Here is a 23,197-nt window from a genome sequence, read left to right as displayed (position 1 = left end):
CATCATGCATTCACATATTTAATGGATTTTTCTATTATTAGTAGCTTGTAGATCAGTCTGACCTCACGGTAGATGCCTAAATAATGTCTTCTTTTCCATTTATTTATTTTCTTTTGTGTTTTTCTCTGGAAGAGCCCATTTGTTAACTATTCCCCAAATCCTGCAGCAGCCCTCCACTACATGATGCATGCCAGGATTACACATTGATACACATGCAGAAATATTGTCCTACACATTCTCCCTTGTAAAGCTCCTAAAAACCAAATCTATCGGTGCGGACTCGGGCGCGGCAGGTGTGCGCATTTGTTCAGGGAGAGGTTGACAGTTGAGCCGGGAGGCGGGGAACAATAGGCCTGCATACAGGATGTCTCAGGGGCCGACAGAGATAAGGCCAGCCGAGGTTCATGGCTCCCACACAGGCTGCATTTTAAATCAAGTCTTCTTTCACACTGAGTAGAGCCAGCAGACTGCGTCAGCCTTCTTCCACTGGCTGTTAAGTTTGTGGAATATATCCTATACCTTGGTTGTTTATATGTATTTAAAATCTACTAAATGACCAGGGTGTGTTTTTATTAATTCATTCTAACACTTTAATTCTTTTCACGTCTCTTTCAGCGCATCATTATAAACCACAGTATGTGGACGAAGGAGTTGATGCATGATTCAGCTTTAGATTCTTGTATTAAGAGTTTGAATTTTATTAAAAATGGAAACAAACCGGCACATTTCCATTCCCAACATAAACCTTATTATTACCTGAAAGGCTCTCACGTGCAGAAATACAATCCTTATCCAACGTCCAAAAACGCATCAGTGTACACTACAGAGATATGAGTGAGCTGCATTAGTGATAAATAGACGGTTCTGTTCGTTATTTCTGCCCGAGGTGAAAAGGTTTTGGAAAGCTCGGTTTGGCCTTCCTGCGTTTTTTCCGCCGAGCGCGCGCTGAATAACCGTGATTGTATCCTTTGTTGTGCTCTCACAGATGAGATGACAGATTAGAATCAACAAGACGAATGAGGTCAACGCCGTGTGTAGGAGCAACGTGTTTGACCCTCATCTCTCCCCACACACACACACACACACACACACACACACACACACACACAGGAGCGCGCGGCACAGGAGCGTGCACCGGGCCTACTCGTTCCGGGTGTGACAGCTTGCACGCTCGACGGGGCACCGGCGATGCGACCCGGCCGGACCGGTCGTGTCACGCGCAGGTTGCAGGTTTTCCCAATGCCTGCACACAATTGAATTCCTGACATTCTCGACCAATGTTTGAGAGTGAAGAGCAACAGTTTCCACCTAAAGCTGCGCACATCACCCCGGCCCCATTGAAAAAGGAGAGTGGGGGTCACCACTGTTTGGTATACATCTGCTCCAAACAGGAAAATATGCTAAGATTTGATTCGCAGAAAATCCGGCGATTGTTCCAATCAGCGTGAGGTTTTTTTTTCTTCTTCTCTTGCTCTGTTGTCTGAGAAGAAATAATAAAAGTTTAGTATCAGGTCTATTTCTATGACATTGCTCCATGAAGAGGTGTTTATCTTCCCTCTGGTGGATCTCCACGGTGATCTACGTGATGTTTTCACTGACTCCTGATCTCTATCTTCATCACAGCCCCGCGAGACAATAGATTACACGTAATAATTCGTTAATACGCCAAAATAATGACAATAGAGTGTGTTGATTATACAGCACAGTTTATAAATAGGAACCGTGCGTTTTGTTAAATGGGCCCCTGGTTCAACAGAGGTTCATCTTGTGTGTCTACAAATACCGTTTCTATAAATAAACAGCAGTGTCATCTATTCAGAGCGGAGAGGGACTGTTCTCTATTCACGGAGAAAATCATCACGCACTGACCTCCGTTTACCCTGCAGCCGCTCAGATGTCACATAAGCGCCATCATTACACAGCCTGTGAACATGAGGGGTGGGGGGGGGGGGGCACAGAGAGGAGGAGAGGTGATGGATGCAGAGGAAGAAGGTTTGCAAATGCAATGAAAAAGCACATTTACGCACGGATGGGAACTCGTTTCTTCATATTGATCTATTTCTTGCACTAACTGATGTAAAATATCTGATTATTTGTCTGCACTACAGAATAAACTCTGTGGGTTTTTGTTTTTTTTAAAGCAATAAATGTTTCTCGTGCCAAACAAAGCCGTTTGCACAGACAAAAGCAGAAGGCAGCTTTTAGCAGCTGATTCTTCTTCGGCTGTGGCGGAACTTGCCAGCTTATACTGTAAAGGGAAATGCGATAAAATGCTTCCGTTCTCTTGATTATGAGCTGCAAATCGCTTTGTCGGGATTTAAATGGCAGCCCCTTTTTTTCCCATCGTGCACTGATGGAGTCTATTTTTAAAAGCCCCCCCCCCCTCTCTCTTCTCTCTCTTTCCTTTCTCGCCCCCTTAAAACACTTCCGCAGGGTTGGCAACAAGAAGCTATTAGGATAACTCTTCTCCTGTTAACATTCCAATTAATCAAAGATGAAACCAAATGCCCGCTGGGATCATTAAGGCCCCGGCACCTGTTCCTGGGGTACTGTAGGCTGGATCATAAAGCAGTGCGTGCTAATGGTCAGACTCTGGCTGACCTCTGGGGATGGTGTGAGACATAGAAGCAGTGCAGGCCAGTGAAACATCAGCCCTCCATCACTGATAGAAATATAACCTCATTCGGATATGAATGCCAAACAATGAGCTTATTTCACAACCAAAACAAGCCCATAGAGCTCAGTCATTTGTACTATCAGGATTTCCTTAAGTTTCAAAACAGTTTGGGCTTGTGGTTGCATGAGAGGAGTTTAATGATGCACTCCTCGATTCAATTAAATGATGATTCAGTGGATTATTGGCTTTTATAGTAATCTACCCGGCAAATGTGTACTTCATTGTATGATTGTTATTTTCATGTCTTATAATCACAATTTGTGTATCGGATCTCTCTCTATTAACTTTAAAGTGTGCTAAACAGGAAGTTGGCCTCGGGCTTGACCTTTGTCCCGCCTCCTCCCAATGCCAAACTTCAAATCTCAGAGTGTGCAGTTCAATGTCAGCCATCTTTCTTTCAAGCAATTACATACCTCTTGGCAAGGCCTCACAATTAAACAAATGACGATATTTTGATATCCGTAATTATACGCATTCACATAAGGCGCCCTTTCATGTTAAATATGCTTTTTATTACACGCCTATCGGCCGTGATGAGATTATGCACAGAGAGGGTTTGGATTGAGTTAGGGTACATTTAATCGAATAAGAGGAGCAGTAATGGAAGCATGCTGGACTCAGGATTACTCTGCATAGGCTGCTCCCTTTGAGCCCGGCTGATGTTCAGTACATTTCAAACAATGAGAACGTTATGAGGGGAACTCTGAGGGCGAGCCTTTTGACCGCTGCCCATGCAGCACGAGGTCGAGGTCGAGGTCAAGGTCAAGGTCAAGCACGTCACCACCTCACTTCGACATCACAAAGAGGTTGCATCACACACATTTGAAGCATGAGGAGATGATTAAATGTGCATAGCTGTGACAGAACTAATGATCTGTGATCTGTACACATGGCTCCGTGACAAGGCGAGGATCCGTTTGCAGCAGTGACACTAAATACCATTCATTCAGATTTCATTGAAAGCAGTCACAATGGGACCTAATTTCTTACAGAAGTTAGACAAATGTGCTCACCATGAAAGCACTCCTCAGTCTTGCACTCAAAGGAGAACAGTGAACACAAAGTCTGCTCTGCTGGTCTCTGCTGCCCCCTTGTGGTACAACATATGCTGACACTGCAGTAATGAGCCTCACCTCTTACTGATTCAGAGGTGTTGACAGTCTACCTCTCACTTAAAGTATTTGGATCAGACCGACCGCATTCTAAAACATCAGTGAGCCATGCTTACTATTCCACAGGGAAGTCATCAGAACGAGGAGAACCAGGTGAGTTTAAGTGGCTCACACAGATTATACATCAAAGTACGGATCATGCAAAAATAAATACTGAAACTGTTTGTTTTCCATTTACAGATTTGTCTCATTGACTCTGGCTAAACTCTCAAATGAGAATCACTTTTCATAAAACATGAAGTTAAAATCTCTGTTTGTCAGTTAGTTTGGTTTTTCTCAAGAATTCAATTAAAAAAAACTTTATTTGGGGTGGAAATTCAAAAGTGCATAGCACGAAGACTAAAATAAAACACAGAGCAGCAAATACTGAGTGGGTAGAGTGATCACAGTGCAGCGAGAACAACAGGACAATGGGAACTAAATATACAGTATATACCAAGCTATACAAAATTAGACAAGTACTGAATGAATAAAGGGATCAGTTACTCGCTCGTGTCGTTTCATGAGTGTAAACGTTTGAGATCAACAATCTACAAATGTGCACAATAACGACCTCGACCCTGCTGATCAAAACTGATCCGTTGATTCTCAGTGAAACTGTCAAACTCTGCACAACTTTCTTTCATCATCTGAGCCGTCACAAACTAAACGATCCATTCAGTCATCAACATGGCTCATGTATATTCATACACATGGGATGTTAGTGGTGTCTGATAAATCGGTCAATGAGCTGCCAGCTGACCGTAATGACCGAGGACACATGGGAGTCGAAGCTTGACCCAAAGGCAGCTGGACATGTTGAAGATGTTGAAGACGTTTCACCTCTCCTCCTTCAAAACTATCTGCTGGACGGAGCTAGAAATCCAGGAGAGGCGAAACGTCTTCAACATCTTCAACAAGTCCAGCTGCCTTTGGGTCAGACTCGACCTGGATGACTGAGAGACACAGACAAACATGGGAGTCATTCAGTGTCTGATTTTCTCTATCGGACTTTGTATGAAATTGCAAAGGAGAAAGATTTGTATACATGTCACACCTTGTTCCACAAACAGAGTCACTGCATACAGATGTTCTGATCTTTATGTTGCTGTATCGTACAGTCTGGATTCTTCTCAGTAAACTTTCACCTAATGTTGAAATCTGAACCTGTCACATGGAAAACACACTACTCTTGCTCTGCATCGCCAATTTATCAGAAGAACCCCCAACGTTTGAAGTGTAAACACACCTGACAAATGTTCAGAGGGACCTTTTATAACCTGTAAACTCCTCCTCCTTACTCATGACCCCGACTGACCCCACAGTCTCCTGCTTTTATTTCAGCGTCCTGGATGTTGTGCGCTCATCGTTTGAGTGACAGGGTGCTCAAGTGAATGTGCTACCAACTCCTCTGATGCGCAAACACAGGCGCACAAGCTTGCATGAACACGTCTGTCTCGCGACATTTGTAAAGTCTAAACAAAAGGTGGACTATGCAGCTAGGCAATCACGCACACAGGGCCTGCACATGCGCACTGGCAGCAAGCATCACATTCACCCTCAGACACTAAGATCATTTAGAACATCAGCAACATTTCAGCTCACAAATCAACATTGTCCCATTCCACAAACATACAAAAAAGGCGCGCCTACCTTTTCATGTCTTCATAATAAGGCAATCCAGCTGTTGTCATGTTTTAGAGGCCGTGATTCTTGTCGCTGTCCGGGGCCTTTGTCCTTTTTCTTTTACCAGGTTACAGGTCTAACAGTCTTCTTTTGGTCATCTAACAGTTCTTGTTAAGTCTCCCGGTGACAACTGACTTTATTGATAGTGTTGGTATCATCGACAATCCCAGCATCCTCAGTAAAAGATGCAGGGCAGGTGTTCTTCCCCGTACCTATCCTCCGGCTATCTAGATCTTTATCAAGTCCATTAAACATCACCTGTATGAGCCTCACAGGTTCATCATCACTTTGTTTATAGTTTATGATCGAGTGTCTTCACATGGAAACTGTTGTTACTGATAACAAACAAACAAATGTGCCAAACAAATTAGCGAAAATTTAAAAAGTTGCGCTCTGACAAACAGGAAGTCTTTTAAGGTCAGAGTTCAATACGTGCTGCGCCATTGGACGGACTTTTTAATTGTATTTAAATAAAAAAATAAACACATTTTTTTGATGTCTTCATCAAACTGAAATGTAGCCTAACGTGTAAAGAAATTAGATCAGAAAATATAATGAAACCACAGACATGTCTTGGGGTTGTTTCAGCTATCCATGGGTCAGTCTACCTTAAGTCTAGGGGCGTGTCCAGATAGGGGTAGCACGGACCCCCCTCTTGGAATCTGATTGGCCCCCCATAATCCAAATCTATGATAATATATTTGCCTTATCAGAGGCGGGACTTTTTCAAGTTTTCAACAGACTGCTGGTAGTTTTCTTTAAGTTTTAATGATGTGGTTACTTTAACTTGTAAATAAATACTTCTCTCTGTCCATGAAAATGTCATGAAAACACTGTCTAACTTGCAAAGGACGTACCTGACATTAAAAAAAGTACTTTTGAAAGTTAGACCGTGCACAAGAGTTTGCATGTGATTGTCTAAATACTTTTAAGTTGTGATTTTTGCTCATCCATCTTTACACTGATGACTCTGAGGAAGACGCAGTACATGTTGAAACATTAATTCTGTCCTCTGCACCTCAATAAATTTGCCTTCAGTGAATCATGTGCTCCAGTATCTTCTTTGGATTCTGTCTATGAATGAGTCCACTAAAAACATCATATTATAATGTTCTTATCTGAGAGCGCCGACCTCCATCTGTGGAGGAGCTGAAGAGCATTAAATTTACATGTTGTCAAATTCTATTACTTATAAGAACATATTAGGGGGGATAGAAAGAATAATGAAATTAATTTGTGTGAGTGTGCCCACAAACTTTAAGCCACCCCTGCATAAGTCAGCACCCCAGATGGGCCACCCCGAACAAAATCAAATCAACATAGATGAGTTCAATCAGAGTTTGTCCATTCATCAGGTGGTGTTTCTACGCCACTGAGGTTGTTGTCCTGACATAATGTGGGACATCATTCCACATTTTAGTGTCTGTATGAAAGAACGACCTCTGACCTCAGCTGTTTTTGTAAGCCGGTACTAGGATTAATCAATGCAAGAGGGATCTAGGGCTGCGTTCCCGACTCGTGTTGGACCTTGGTACAGAGCACTAAATGCTGGAGACGACTTGTTGTTGTAGATCTGATAAAACTTCATGGAGTAAATATTTTTATAATTCTGAAAAGTCAAAAGCGAGAAAGTTCAGTACAGTGATGAGTGTGTGTGTGTGTGTGTGTGTGTGTGTGTGTGTGTGTGTGTGTGTGTGTGTGTGTGTGTGTGTGTGTGTGTGTGGTGGGGGGAGGGGGTCCATTCATTTTATGAGCTCTATTATACAGTCTGGCAATAGCTTCAACTGATTCTAAGAAAGTCTGTTAATTACTTATTAATAATTGTTAACTCAAGATGAATGGAGAGAGGGGTAGGGGTTAAATAGATTCACACTTTTCCCCACTCCTTTTTTCGAAACAAAGACTTCAATCAATCAATTCTATAAAATAATATGACCTATTTTTTTTATTGAATCTCTTCTACTTAAAAGTCTCAGAGTTGTATGAACCGCTTTGACCACCAGGGGGCAGCAAAGCTCATATTTCCAACTTTTGGCCTTCGCAGAGTCGTATGTATTTAAATATCCTAATATTAAAGAAATAACTCATGAATGAGGATTTGTCGTGGCTTACTTGAGTGGTAAATACCTACAATAAAGCTTAATAACTTACACAGAGACATGCTATTGGCCAATGTTTAATATCTCGATGTGTTTCAAATTTGGAGGTTGCCTGACACGCGCCGTGGAAAGGAGTCGTGGAAAGCAGAGGTTAAAAAAAACTTTGCGTTTCCGGTTTCAATCACTGCCCAAAAGTTATGTGCCGGTGTTATGAAGTTGTAAAAAGAAAGCCCTCGATGCCTCAGACTGAGAAATGCACAAAACTGCTGCTGCTGCTGCTGACACACGCCAGAGGATCCGGTTTTTCAAAATAAAAGCCTCTGAAGAGAAGTAGGCTATTTAAAAGTATCGGAAATGTTGACAACCTGTTCAGTTCTGTTTCAATTTTATGATCAAACCCTTTAGAGCTTCCTCAGACGCTTTCTGTTCAACAGATATAAGACCACCATCAGATAGGAATATAATCTGATTGGCACTTAGTTAAGACGTTAAAAAGGAGACACAGTGCTCAGTCAGCGAGACAAATCAGGCACAATTTGGGATTTGTATGCTGAATGTGTTTTCAGGTAGGGCTGGAAAATGTATTGGGTTTTTAAGATAAATCAATATGTTCAAAGGAGATAGGGTAAACAATCTCCCTTAATTCAATGTAGTGTATGTTGCTTTAAATAATGTTATAAGTTTATTCTCTAGAGCTGCCAGTTCTGCTCTCTGACTGCCGCTCATCTTCCGAGCAAAACTCAAAAACTACCTAGAACAAAATGCACAGCCGTTTTTTTATAGCTGGGCGTCAGGAGGTGATTGTGGGGACGACACAGTCCGATGGTGGTGTCAGGGACGTCGGGTGGTAGTGGTGCCAGATCACCTCGCTTATGCACATGTCGACATTGTGCAGCTGGCTCTTAATAAAAGTGCCTGTGTGACGTTTGGAATTTGGCTCAAAAACATACAAGATAGAGCTTACATCATGTATCGCCATTCAGCTATGAATATCGAGATACAATTGTTTTAGTCCATATCGCCCAGCCCTATTTGTCATCATAAGATAAGAACTTTTAATTCTGACCTCGATACCATGATGTGTTCAAATGTTCAAGTGTTGAAGGACTGCCCTCCAAAGAACTATTTCAAGAGTAGCCATCTGGTATTGTTGGGTGTATTTATTTGTTCAGGGTTTATCTTTAGCCACAACATAACTGTCTCTATTTACCTTTTCTCCTCACGATTTTAAATGTGCACTCTGCTGACCTGAGGCCCCAAGCAGCTGCCTGCCTTTCCTGTTGACAAGCAGCGCCTCTGCTCGTCGCTCATGTCATGCCTAAATCTGTCACTACTCACTAAGAGGGTGTTTTATTTTGAAACACGCTGAGCGGAAGTTCAACTTTCGCGTCACTGTCTCGGACTTGACTTGGCGGAGGGAGAGGTGGCGGAGGAAAAAGCAAGCGGCTGTGGTTCACCTTCTGAAACAAACAGGAAGAGAGAGCAGCGCTCATGTCCACCTGCGAGGGACTGTGGACTGCGTAGGGAGACATCCGACCGCGGCTGTGGAGATTTCGGTTTTTTCCAACGTCACGTAGACTTTTTTTTTTTTTTTTTTTTTTTTTTTTTTATTACATTGAGAACCTACTACATGTGAAACTACTCTGCGTAGTGAAGACCTGACAGATTTATTAACTTTTCAGCTGTTTTTCCCGGCTGGTTCATTCTTTCAACGACCTCCCAGCGGAGAGCAAACTTCAAGGTAAGCCCCTCAGTGTGTCCTTCTCTTTTCTCATGGGATTGATTTCAGCTGCGTCCTTCTTCATTTGCAGGGTGAGGACGTCACACCAAAGTCCACTCATCTTTCTGCCAATTTAATGTCGCATTGCTTTGGCCGTCCTTTAAATGTCAACCCCCGCCCCCCCACCCCCAAGTTATTTCATCTTTACAACAAACTAGTTCATCATTAAGGCCTCAGTAGAAGACCTGTCATGGTACAATGTGTAGTCCTACTTAATTGATAGAAGTCGGCTTCGACTAGCCTACAGTTTTAATTAATTAGCAAAAGCATGAAAGTCCACTTCTGTTCCCGGGAATATTTTGAAGCCGAATTTACCTGCAGACCCTGTTGATGTGTTCAGGACTCAAACATGGCTTGTCGTGCGTGGACTACACCTGCTATCAGAGATACAACTAACTTGTTAGGTTTGTAAACCGGGTTTGTTCAGTGCTCGTTGCTCCCTCCAAACGAGTACAGAGTGTAGCATTCCTCAGTGACTGTGCTGTACAGGCTGCCTCTGCATACTGTACAGGTGAACATACAGGGACAGTGGTCATTGTTGTCCTTATACCTGTAAATGTGCACACGCCTGTAGTTTTAATGTCATAATTGAAAACACTGCACCTCCATATTATGTCTTCTGTAAGCTTTCATGTGATCAGTCCCTGCCTGTGATTCAAAGTCAAGTCAGAGGGATTCATTTGATTGTCTTAAGCTCAACCTAGACTTATTCTGACACAGACTGACCCCCATATGTCCTCTAGAACCAGATCAACGAAACCAAAAGTCAACTAGATACCAGTAAACAGTGCCAGAGTTGTGGGTTTCATTTAAAAGAGGATGGGAAACTTTGGAGACTTCGCTTGAGTCAGCTTTTTGTGCCATATTCACAATGACTACATGGTAAATCTTCGGCTCAGAGGCAGAAGTCATGACCTGCTGTTTGAAGGGTTTACCTTGTTTCATCCTCAAACTTGAGCTGATTCATGAAAACACATCAGCTGTGGATGGATCTTGCTAAGTTTCTGCACATCGCCTGTGTCCCAACAGGTCATTTTTAAGCTTAAATATTAAATAGGTGAGCCTAAAGTCGACAATAACACACAGCTGGTAGATGTAAAAGAAGATTACGAGACGGTTACACTCCTCACGATGAGCAATGTGTGTCACGTTACATCACGTCTAACTCAGACATCCTTTTCTTAGCTGTGATCGTGGATTTTGTGACTGTGGAGTTAAGCGTGCATGTCTGTGTTCAGAAATCATCGGCCCTTACACATCCTCAGGTGGGTTTACCTCACAGGAGGAACCCTCTGCTCTTCATTAACAACAGGCTGAAGGACATGGATTTGTAATTTCCAGCTCAATCTGTGTCAGTAGAGAGAGAGAGATAGAGAGATAGTCAGAGCTCCTTATGTCAGCATGACAATGTTACCTGCAGCTTTGTTAGTGCCTGTGTGTGTGCGTGTGCGCGTACGGGGTTGACCTTGTGTGGTGAGCACACAGCTTTAGTCTTGGCTTTGTATGATTTTGAGGGATTTTTTTATTTTTTGAATGCACGTTAGTCTGACATTTCTCCAGAGGCTGCTGTCCTTTGAATGTCCCTGCATGTATTAGGACATCTCCAGAAATCCAATCACTGACCAGGAATGCTCGCGGCATTTTCACTTTTAAATTGTAGTTTTATAAGTTTATGTCACTAAGTACCATGCAGCTGTGTATGCCTTTATTTAAACGGGACAGTCGATGGATGGAAACCAGGAGAGAGAGAGAGAGAGAGAGGGTGGGGAAAGGAGCCAAAGGTTGGACTTGAACCCGAGGCTGCCCAGTTTGAGGACTATAGAATAGAAATTACTTTATTGATCCCAAACTGGGAAATTGTGGAAATATAGCCTCTGTACACGATCTGCGTAAACTAACCACTAGGCTATCAGCGCCCCCAGTGTATGCCAATGTAAAGCATTCAGTCAAAAATGTAATATCGCTGCATTTAAAGGCTTTATATGTAATTTTTCACACTTACATATGATATAAATCAAGTATATCCTCTGAAAATAACTGAGTAATGACTTTTTTTGAGTTAATGAGTTTTTCGAGTCCTATCTTCACTTTGTTTACATCGCCCGGACAGCCGGCTGACTCCTCCCCTCGCGAATAAAAGTTGATTAATTGAGGGACTAGAGAAAAGAAGAATAACATACTGTACTCACTGCTTAACTGTGTTTCTAGATCTCGCTCATTTCAGGTAAATTTACATGCAGTGTGAAGATACGAGCATAATAAAGATCGCTAGCATTAGCATAACCCACAATGCACCGCAAGTTGTTTTGGTTTCATGCTGGTGCTCAAGGGCGACATCTGCTGGATCAAAAAATCGCATATAAAGCCTTTAAGATAATATTTAAAACCAATACAGTGTATTATCTGTAAATTATCACTAAATCTAACATGTTGATTCCGAGGTGAGATGATACTTTCTTCCTGTGCTGTTAATAACTCAAACTTTGATCAGTATTAGGGCGCCGATAACTTAGCGATTATGACGCGTGCCCCATGTATGGAGGCTATAGTCCACGTCGCTGCGGCCTTATAAAGGCAAAAATCAACAAAAAAAATATCCAAAAACAAACTGTGATCGATCAGTGTTTGCAGGGAGAGAAGCTCCGAGCCACACAATCACGAGCCAAAAGAGGAGAAGAAGAGTTAAGTACAAGCGGGGTTAAGTTCTACATTATATCTATCAGGCGATGATCCCGGACGCCCTGCTTTGGGCGGGGTCTGCTTTCAGGCCCCTCTCGGAGGTGAAGTTAGAGAACACTGATAAGACTCACTGACGTCACTCCAGAGGCTACAGCCAACAATGCAGCTATTTACTCCCCGCCAGATTTAGTCCCAAGGCAGGCCTCCCCCGACAATCAGGGCACAAATGATGGCAGAATTCTAACTAACCGTGCCACAAAACAACAAACCTTGAAGAAAAGTTTTGCAACCGCGCTGACATCATGCCCTTCAGCGTTGACCTGAACTTGAATACTACTGTAAGTAATGTGACGCAATATTCTGTGAAAAGCTTCTGATTTGAATGATGGTTTAAGATTGAGTAACCTGAGCATGAAGTGGGGTGTGGAGCTGAACAGAGAGAGAAAGTGTGTGAGCCTGGTCTTGGTGACACTATGAGGCAGAGCTCAGAGCAAAGAGATGAGAGGCTGATAGAAGATTGACTTCACATGAAGCAGGTTGTTAGCGAGGTATTTCCTCAGACACACATGCAGCAAAGACTCTCAAAGTGTTAAAGCCGGCATCATGGTGAGACTAAACATGCAGCACAGCATGTAAGTGATAGCTTTTCATTGTTTTGGCTCCTCCATCTTGGATTTCACGTGAAACAATGGCTATCAGGTGAAATAGCTGACTCAGAGCTTCAAGGTTGTTGGCGTCCATGCTGGTGTGAAAGCTCTAAGTCAACTCTTCACTGTTTATTCCTGGAGTAGAGTTTCTTAACACTTGTGGACTGCGTAAAATCACGGAGCTGTGCTGAGCTGGGCCCGAACGATATGGAATTTTTGAGGCCAATATTGATATTGGGGAGAAAGGGAAGATCTGATCCTCACTGGATGTGATCAAATCAGCCGATATCATCGTTTGGTTGATTAATCGGTCGGGCCCTAGTACTAAGTCTCAGAACCGGCATCAGACTTTTTTGGACGTTTTCAGACTCAATCACACTGCCAATGTCCACATAGTCCATTTGTTCTGTCAGCGCCACGGCTTTGCTCCGTCGGATGGTGCGCTTCCTGCCCTGCTGGGTCAGTTTCTGGAGTGTGAGCACAGCCATCATCAGCTGTACACACATCTCAGGAGAACTACAAGATCACAAGAGAACTTCAAGATCACATGAGAACTTCAAGATCACATGGGAACTTCAAGATCACATGAGAACTTCAAGATCACATGGGAATAAAGAGAAAAATGTTCAAGCATGTTGCTTTGTCTTTCTGAGGATGATGTGTTGTTCATTCGGTGCCTATATTGGCGTCATGTATTTTATTTTGAAATTGACCGGAGGCTCTGTGCGTTTCCTTGTCTGACTTCCTGTCCGGTTTGTTCTATTCTGTCCAGCTTGACGCGTGCTTGCAGTGTACTCGAAGAGACTCGCAGCGTATTTGAAACGGAGCAGAGCGTAGTGGTGCAGCTAGCACGCTCCAGAGACGGATCGTGGCGCTCGCCGTGGAAACAGGACCATGGACTAGAGTAGCATCGAACAGTAGATTAGTGGGCGGGGCCAACGTACCAAGGTGCGAACGGAGTCTGTGGAAATTGGGGGTCAGGATAGGAAACTCAAATGCTGATAATGTAGTGAATGCTGCAACTTAAAAGTTTAAATTGATATGAACTGCTGCGATTAAAAACACAACAACTTGGGTAATGCCTCGGCCACTCTGGTGGTACAGTAACAATAGAATGGCCGTCATGTGGAGTGTAGGAAAGGTAGAGGAGAAGAGATGGAAGAAGAATCAGAAACTGTACAAACACAGAGAACAATTACTGTGTGTGTGTGTGTGTGTGTGTGTGTGTGTGTGTGTGTGTGTGTGTGTGTGTGTGTGTGTGTGTGTGTGTGTGTGTGTGTGTGTGTGTGTGTGTGTGTGTGTGTGTGTGTGTGTGTGTGTGTGTGTGTGTGTGTGTGTGTGTGTGTGTGTGTGCGCACTCTGGAGCTCTGTGTGTTTTATTTCAATGATCCTTGAGCTGCTGATTTTCTCCTGATGAATGTGTTCTCTACCTTTTTTTGTGAGTTTCAGTCTCACTGATTGCCTTCTGCGTTTGAATACAGTCAGAGGTTGCTGTGGCACTGAATGGCAGCTTTATTTAACTGCATAGAGGCAGAACACCATGCAGCAGGACATTAGAAAAAACTGTGTCCTTCAAGGTTTTCGTTATACAAACACGTTCATATGAAATGCCTCCATGTCTTTTCAGACCCACTTCAGCTGCCCCACCTTTATCTTCTATTATCCGTGTCTTTCTTTGCAGGTCAACACCTCCTGTGTGTGTTGGCAGCTTTTACCATTTACTGTTTGTATTATCGTCAGTATTTTGTATTTCTCTCCAGCTGAACTCTCTTGCACTCATTCACACTTCCTGCTGCTATATTTCTAGAGTAATCAGCCCTCATTACGCTGAAAGGCTTGTGTAACATCCTCTCAAGAGATGGATGACGAGGGAGTCTGGGCATGTGTTTGTTTGTTTCATTTGATGTAGGCGTGTATACAAGCCGCCTTTCAGGATTTCTCTGCTACCGTAGCATGCATGATTACAAATGTACTAACGAAGGAAGAAGCCCACTGAACCTCAGTGCCTTACATAAAACCAGAGGTAGAAATAGAAACCGCCCTGGCAAGAAATGGGACTGACAGTAAGATGAGAGCTGCCTGCAGAAATTCTGCTCTTTGCTGCACAGCAGGCTGGGACCTGCCAAGGAATGCAGGGAAGACAGCAGGAGAGGGAGAGAGGGAGACGTAATGGACTGAGAGAGAAATGTCACAGAGTGTTCTAGGGGTGGGGGAACAAATCGATTTGTGCCAAACTCGAGATTCGTAAATTCTCAGATTTTAAATAGATTCATAACTTCCAAAAATGGGCTGATCAGTCACTCCATGCTAAGTGCTAAGGCTAGCTCTTTCACTAGAATGCCAAATGGAGCAGCAAGAAGTACAGCCATATTCACAGATGACTGGAGTAGATCCTGAAATAGGCTATGTACTAATTCAAAAATAGACTTTGAGTCCATGAATCGTTTTGAATCGAAAATAGATTCTCAATCGAATCGTGACCCCCAAATATTGCTATCTAATCCTGAGACACCCAAAGAACCCTAGAGTGTAAAAATGGCTTCCTTTAAATCAGTCTCAGTGATTTGTGGTCAGACACTTCAAGATTCAAGAGACACTTTAAGCCACATTAACTCCAATGTGCAAATACTGCATCCAACTTCAATTTTCCCAGCATCGTCATGTCATCACTTGTAAACAGGGCCTGTCGTCATGCAGAGCTGAGAACACAACCGTTAATCCCTTAAACGTTTATTATCTGTGTTACAGAGTTTATGATTTTTTTACTTGAAGGTTAATCTGAAAAATTATTCTCGGAACATTTAAGTTCCGGTAAATTCTGTTTCTGTTAACAGCATTTTTGTTTCTTGAATTCACTTTTGCCAGCTCAAGTCAGCTGACTCTCTTGGCTCCTGACTTTCCGAGGAGACGAGACTGCCGACCCTGTTGTTCTCCGTTTTTTTTTATCAGTGGACACGTCTGTATCATGTTTAATGTTGGTCATGAAGGGAGAGATAGAAAGTCCTGATTCTACTCTTATTGGTTGTAGGTCAATATAGATCCTGATTGGTTAAAAGATGCGTCAATCGAAAGGTCTGAGTGCATGAATTAGTACGATTCTACAGTTCAATTATCAGACGTTTTTATGAAATGGGCAGTACATCAGACCGGACACATAGGCACTGACAGGAAGTGACCAGAGGCAGAGCACAGGTGCTGACAGGAAGTGAGAGGCAGCGCACAGGTGCTGACAGGAAGTGACCAGAGGCAGCGCACAGGTGCTGACAGGAAGTGACCAGAGGCAGAGCACAGGTGCTGACAGGAAGTGACCAGAGGCAGAGCGCAACATCGACGGCTGTTCTTGAGATTTCTAATCAGCATCAAAACCATCCTAAATACCACCACCATCATCCCATCTTCATCATTAAGGTCGTAGTTGTTCATAAAGAGCTGGGTCTTTAGCTTTTTCTTAAAGGTGCAAAGGGACTCAAATGGAGTTTGGTTTTCCCTCCACCACCGAGGGATGACAGAGGGGAAGAGTCTAGTTGGAGACTTAGGGCCCTGTTGTGAAGGTTGGATCAGACGCCTTTCATGGAGTGTAGAGGGCGGGAGGGAGTGTAGACCTGGATGAGCTTTGTTAAGGAGGAGCCGTTTTTCTTGCGTTATAGTTAGAGTAGTGCAAAGAAGAAACAACATTTTGATGCAGTCCGTGGATCTTTATGGATGTGATGTGTTTGGATGAAATCTTTTTTCTGAATTTGGATCGTTGAGACCCTTGTCAGTCAATGGGGGGAGCTCCAAATGTTTTGGCTTCATGTTTGCTGCTTCAACACCCTTTGTTTATACAACCTGGAATATACTCGCAGTCCAAAGCATTTGAGCTTCTCGACCTCAAAGCGTGGTGTAGAAGAACAGATTTCTCCTGAGCTACATACGGCTACCCGTTGCTGTTGTAGAAATTCATGCCTTCCTCATGATGTCATCGGTTCATTAAGTCCACAAAGTCTGGGACGTGTCAGAGTTTATCTCTCTCTCTCACTTCTGCTTCTCTTTCCTCGAGCTGAACTGCATGACGTACGAGTGATCTCAGCCTGCTACATCATCATGTGTCTGTGTGGGTTGTAATAATGGTGGGACCCTTTTGTGTGTGTGTGTGTGTGTGTGTGTGTGTGTGTGTGTGTGTGTGTGTGTGTGTGTGTGTGTGTGTGTGTGTGTGTGTGTGTGTGTGTGTGTGTGTGTGTGTGTGTGTGTGTGTGTGTGTGTGTGTGTGTGTGTGTGTGTGTGTGTGTGTGTGTGTGTGTGTGTGTGTGTGTGTGTGTGTGTGTGTGTGTGTGTGTGTGTGTGTGTGTGTGTGTGTGTGTGTGTGTGTGTGTGTGTGTGTGTGTGTGTGTGTGTGTGTGTGTGTGTGTGTGTGTGTGTGTGTGTGTGTGTGTGTGTGTGTGTGTGTGTGTATCTGAGTGATCGGCAGGGCTCTACCCCAGGCTCAGATGGACCTTTGCTCAGTCAGATGGCAGGAAGGTAACTGATTTACAGCATCCGAGGGGAACTTTTGACAACACACACAGACAAACTCGCACTCCACCCACCGCAGGGCAGCCTTACAATAGCGCCTTAAAATAGAGGCTGAGGCAAGAAGCTATATAAAGTGTGACAGCAGGAAGAGGTGTGTGCAGGCCATAGGTATAGACAGACACATATTGAATGGCTGCATATGAAAGACCTGTTACTCAACTTGGATGATGTTTTTCTGTGTCGAAGACTTGTAAACATCCCACTGTGCCAACGAGTGGGTGTGTATTGTTTTTTTTTTTTTTTTTTTTTTTTAGAAATGAACACACAGTGCCCTTTTGTTTACGGCGAGGCAGTGATGACGCCAATCAAATGCAACGGCCACTCAGACCACATTTGGTGAGGGGAGTGTGTGAGATGTGTGCTCTGGTGCATTCCTCCTGCATTCCTTTTTGCATGTTTTGAGCCCATTACCTTAATCGCCTTTGCTTTACGCTTTCCAGAGATTGACTTCACAAGGAAAAATGTTTCTTCTCTGATTGGACGAGTTTGACATCCTGTGCCGTGTGCTTGACCGAGTTGTACTTATGTTTGCATATCACTATGAAGCTGCTGCTTTGATTGTGATAAACTCTGGTATAAAAGTAGGACTAACTCAAGATTCTCTAATTCAATGATGGCCTGCGTATTTACAGAATGAATCATTTATCTAAGAATAGTTTTTAGTTTTAAGTTCCAGGGCTGAAAAAAACATTTTCTAGAACCCCTCTCACACATGCACTCCTGACATTTTTCGAGATGATTTCAGGACATTTGCATCTGACATTTCGTTTCATGTCTTTCACACATGTACCTCAGCGGGCGGGGGGAGCTTGTCGGTGTCTGACACATTTTCATAGCTTTAAAGAATCAGTTTGTTTCAGGTGAAGGGAGGCGTGGGTGGTGTGTGCAGGAGGAGAAGGAGGAGCTTTTTGTAAATATGACTGATTCTGGGTTAACATCACTACGACATGTGTAACGACGTAACTTCACGTTAAAGAAACGCAATAGTAGAGAACGTTATACAGGAAACTGTCACGGGCAGTTAAGAAGAAGATAAACTGAACCACGTCATCACCCGACTCACGATGAACGCTACCAGACTGTTACCTGCTACGTTAACATTTTGCTTAAGGAAAAAAGTCCTAGGAGGTGAACACTTTTGGCCATTTGCGTCCACACATGTAGCTTTCTCAGATTTTCAGGAGTGCAGTGCATGTATGTAAGGGGCTTAGGTAACTCTGTCAACACTTTACCACATAACTGTAATAGTAAGCCTTTCAAATGTAAATTTTACAAATGCGATCGTAAAAGGAACCGTCAAACAATGAATGTGGTGGCTGTTGTCAGATTTAGCTGTGAGACTGAATATTCACTGATCAGTTTTTTAGATGATCTTTAAGCCAGTCCTCTTCTCAGCTGAAGAGAGAGTGGGGGGATGACATGCATTAAAACGGTCACCAGCTGGGAGTCAAACCAGACACCAGGGTACTGAGGACTTCTGCTTCTGTCCATGGGGCGTCTGCTGTACCCACTGAGCTGAACCGGCTCTCTAAAGCTGCACATCGAATAACTGGCTATAACAGCGTCTCTTCCTGCTGTGGTCCTTTGGGACTTCTCAGGCTGATTAGCCTGAATTCTGAGCGCTTACTAGCAACCCCTGGAGAATGTGCACTTTCCTGATCCCTAATGCATCCTCATACATTTTCTTTTGTGTCACATGCATGTGTTAATCTTAAGTCCTTGATTCTTTAAAGGGAAGGGTCCACCAGTCACACAGACAGGTCAAACATATTAAGATCAGATGAAGCTTCAGGACGGAGTTGGAGGCCTTTCTGCATTTTCACAAACAATGAGTCCCTTTCATTAAAGATCTCATCTTCACCTTTCATGTTAACAGTCTGTGAAACCGATAGAGCAGCTTTGAATGAATTCCAAAAGTTGTCCACCTTTGTGGAGCAGAGCGCTGCAGGGCTGCCAGGGGTGGGATTGCTTGTGCAGTAAATAGGAAATGGTGCGGCCTCATGATGGGAGCCTGCAGGAGGTTTATGATGCTTGTTTTCTGACCCTGATGACCTCAGGGTCATAACTTCTCTCTTTACAACTGGAGGCACCATCTGTCTTTTTCCCCAGCCCAGTTGTACAAACATTAAGAATGTGATTGTGACTGACCCACAATTTACAAAAGAAAAAAAAAAAAAAAGACATACGGGTTAAAAAAAACAGGGTGTGTTTGGATGAGTGCATATGGAAGTGGTCCAAGGTGAGGGACTGGGAGAAACTTGGCGGCTAAAGCCCACGGTCATTAGCATTTTAGCATTCCTCACATTCCTGTACCAGAGCATGAGTGAAGGAGAGGAAGGTGTGTGTGTGGAAGGGGTATCTGTGGAGAGAGAGTCAGATCAGAGTTATATCCTCACTCTGGTGTTTGTTCAATGATAAGAGGGATAATTTCAGGGGGAGGCTCTGCCCAAAATTTTTTTAGGTGCACGTGTAAACTTCAATTCTTCTGGTGTTAGAAACCACTGAGGTAACTGTAAATAGCTTTCACAGCGCTGTTGTCCCCTCGAAACAACAGATTTATAGAGAATAGTTGTTTTGAACAAACAGGTGCACTGTTGGTTTCTCAGTTTTGAGCGCCAATTCTGCAGTTGATGAACTTTGTCACTTGTGTGTGTTTACATGGACTTGAATATCCTGATTTTGTGTTTGTGCATGTCAACATCATATCCTGATTTCAGAAACCAGGACAAGCCCTTATTTCGTCTTTGAGAAACCTGATTTAGCCACCGAAGTGAAAACTGGATACTGTGGCATGTTATACCCCTTACCACAGTTTGACAGCTGCACAGGCGTCGCGTCAAGTGACATATCAGCAAAACAAACAGGGAAGCTTCCAGTCACGGCTGTGTATCTTCACCCATTGCTCCCTTGTCTTGTCGTGGCAATAGTCAAGTCAGGCTGAGAGCTGGAGCTGAGGCTGGTTTTAAGCCTCCTCACAAATCGTCAGGATTTTGCACTTCAGCATCGGCTTCATTTTTCAACCTCCGAGGTCGCTGCTTGGATAAAAACTGAGGAAAAAAACGGAGCCTTAGGAAACTCAGTTGCTAAAAAACAAGAAATTAACCCAATTTTCATGCTTCAATGAAATATGAAACAACTTACAATCTGTCAATAAACTGATTATTTTCAGCATCCCCCCCCCCCTTCAAGATACCCATCGACGTAAGAGCGAGACTGTTTCCAGAAAACAGAAGCAGAGCTAACTTTGGTGTTTGCCCTCCAGCTGTTATGTCATCACTGAAGCACTCTATAGTGAATTATCTGTGTGTCTGTGTGGATCATGTGATGCTTTGAGATGAATCCAGTCAGGGAGTTAAACATTGACTCTCTCTGGCCTGAGATTGTATCATTGTGTTAAACAGCACACTTCCTGGAGCTGGTCATCCCCCCCCCCCCCCCCCCCCCCCCCCTCTGTAATACCACTGTAGTTGTGTTCGAGGGTGACTTTAAATATTTTTTCTCGCCTTTTTGGGGGAAACCGAAATGTTTTACCTCTTTTGTTTGGATTTTTCTTCAAGCCCATCAGAAGGGTATAAATATCACTGTGACACATCCCCACACACACACACACACACACACACACACACACACACACACACACACTAGAGCATTGGGGTTGTTTTTGTGAACCAGTCTGTGTCACACCCCGGTAAACAAGATATGGCATCATGACCGCTGGGGAAGAACAGGAAGTTTACCGGCCTCAATCAGAGTGTTTGCATTGCGTGTCATCAGCGTGTAAAGGGTTCGCTGCACACCCTTGATCACACTATATTTGTTTACGGCATCACTTGTTGCGTTTGATGATTGAAGCTATTAGAACTGCAGAGAGATGGTACTGATTGAGAGGCCTATGGGCTCTCTGTATCTCATATGCAGACACACAAGAGGTCATGACCTTTGAGGAACTTAATAAGACCTTTAAGAAGCTCGACACAGCAGAACCTATATTTACATGAGGGATGAATAATGACCATGACGAATACACAGAGGTTTCAATTTAGACTACAGTCCACTTGTCTGAAGCTAAGGAAAGTACTCAACATGACTAAAAACAACATCACATTCAGCTTATTTTTCAGAAATTGAATCCCATTCTTCGATCTGCTAAATGCTGCTAAAACGTGAGGCACTTTGCATTGCTCTGCAGGTCTCGGTTTGCAGAGGGTGGCTAACATTAGCGCTGCTAGCACCAGCAGCCTTCAGTCCGTTGACATCCACACCTCGTAAATGAACACTTTGAATACTGTCTGCAGTTACCCGTAGCTCCAGTCTGAATGCCTGAAATGAGAGTTAAGTAATCGCCGACTTAATAAGATTACACAAACAGGAATATTCATCCTGCAGGGATGTTTTTAATTACGGAAACTCTGATGAACCAACAAGCAGATGTATCAGAGCATGAGTGAAAAACAAGTGCATGATTCACTCTTTCCACTTTTAGTCCTATGCAGCTGTTCTCACAATGACAATCGCTGTTGCATGAAACACAATCGGACATGTTTTAAAGTTAAAAATCAGACTGAGGTCATGTTTTCTTGCAGTAAGAGTGGACGCATCTACAGTACAAGGTGTGACATTAGTATATCCACTCACTGTACTATTACATGTTTGAATTCAGTAAATCAAAGGGGATGGATTGTGTAAGAAGAGGGAGAGTGAAGAGAGGTCAGAGGGGGCACTTTGCTGTGAGGGCTCTGTACTTTCTGTTGTCTTATCTCGTATGACGGGGCAGCTGGGGGCCCCGTTTAGGGGGTGGGAGTGTACTTACTGTGATGTCCACTTGAGCAAAGTGCAGACTCTCACTCAGAGGATTTTCTGTTCTCATTCTCTGTGTGGAATCACTTCAATCACTTTTTTCCACTGTCTGTGTATTGACCGTCTCCTCAACTTGTTCTTAAACGTGCTCTCCTTTTTCTTACCAACAAACACACATACAAAGACATCTATTACATTTTGAGGTCAACCCCCCCCCCCCCCCCTTCCTCTAACAGTCAGTTTGTTCTTCCCTCTCTCCAATCAGATGCAGTGTCCCAGCCGCTGTCCAGACACCACCTGTAAGGAGCGGAGGCACAGGAAATAAGAGACTTCAGGAAACGGCAGGTAAAACCTCTGCCTTTATGTGTGGGAACATGTTGTATCCTGTAATTATCTCGACCTACTTTTACCTGTGCTGCTGCTGTGTGCGTGTGTGTGCGTCTTTTTACGCCCGTGTGCCTTATTGGTAGAGGAGCAGCAGCAGAGTGCTGACTTGGCGGGAATCTGGGAGAGTGGGCCTCGTCCTGACAGGCGGGGAATGCGTGGAAGTCAGTCAGCATGCTCGGCTTTCATGTCAGAGATCAGTGTTGCACCAGCTGCTGTGTGCACTCTCACTGCAGTACCTTCGATATCCTGCTCAGGTGAAGCCCTTTTGGAACTTGTCGGGGCAGTTAAAGGGAAAGGTCTCGACTGTGTTGTTGTTTGCTTGTGTCACTTCAGTTTGTTGCACTTATTGATGTTGTTTCCTCATTTCTTCTTCTCGCTTGTGTTGTACTTAAATCATCTGCTAAGTGAAATCAGAACATGGTGAGCTACAATACATTTCAGGACACACCCCGTCAAAGCGGCTGGGACACCACATCCTGACTATTTATGCCATTGTAGTAACTCTGAATGGGCAGTCACTGACATCATGTAGCCAAAAGCATCTTTCAAAAAAGGGGTTTTTTTTGGCCCTGGAGACCAAACGGCCTCGAGTTGGGAGTGGTGTTTATGATTTTGTGATGGCCTAAGGTGCATGCCAACAGAAAGCAAAAATCATCCTGAGGGCTGGACCTGGCTCCCCATCTATAAAGATTGTCATTATGATGTTAGTGATAGACTATCGAGCCTCATGGGGAAGTCAACAT

At 43.6% G+C, this 23,197-nt stretch overlaps 1 protein-coding gene across 3 annotated transcripts in view; it reads left to right on the top strand.

Annotated features, from left to right (window-relative positions):
- Positions 1–9,035: 9,035 nt before the first annotated feature.
- pik3cb (phosphatidylinositol-4,5-bisphosphate 3-kinase, catalytic subunit beta) overlaps positions 9,036–23,197 on the top strand; it is a 63,288-nt gene continuing 49,126 nt past the window's right edge. For 2 of the 3 annotated variants that reach the window (XM_065959946.1, XM_065959944.1), the window contains exons 1-2: positions 9,036–9,354; positions 22,333–22,412. The gene's annotated coding sequence lies outside the window, so the exon portion shown is untranslated. Of the gene's footprint in view, positions 9,355–9,588; positions 9,798–22,332; positions 22,413–23,197 lie in introns of those variants that run through there. The other variant, XM_065959945.1, reaches the window with a different exon arrangement.

Source organism: Labrus bergylta, chromosome 11 (genome assembly GCF_963930695.1).
Source record: "Labrus bergylta chromosome 11, fLabBer1.1, whole genome shotgun sequence".
Lineage (NCBI taxonomy): Eukaryota > Metazoa > Chordata > Actinopteri > Labriformes > Labridae > Labrus > Labrus bergylta.
Note: the sequence above shows the minus strand (reverse complement) of the source record. Positions and strands in the feature narration are given on the sequence as shown.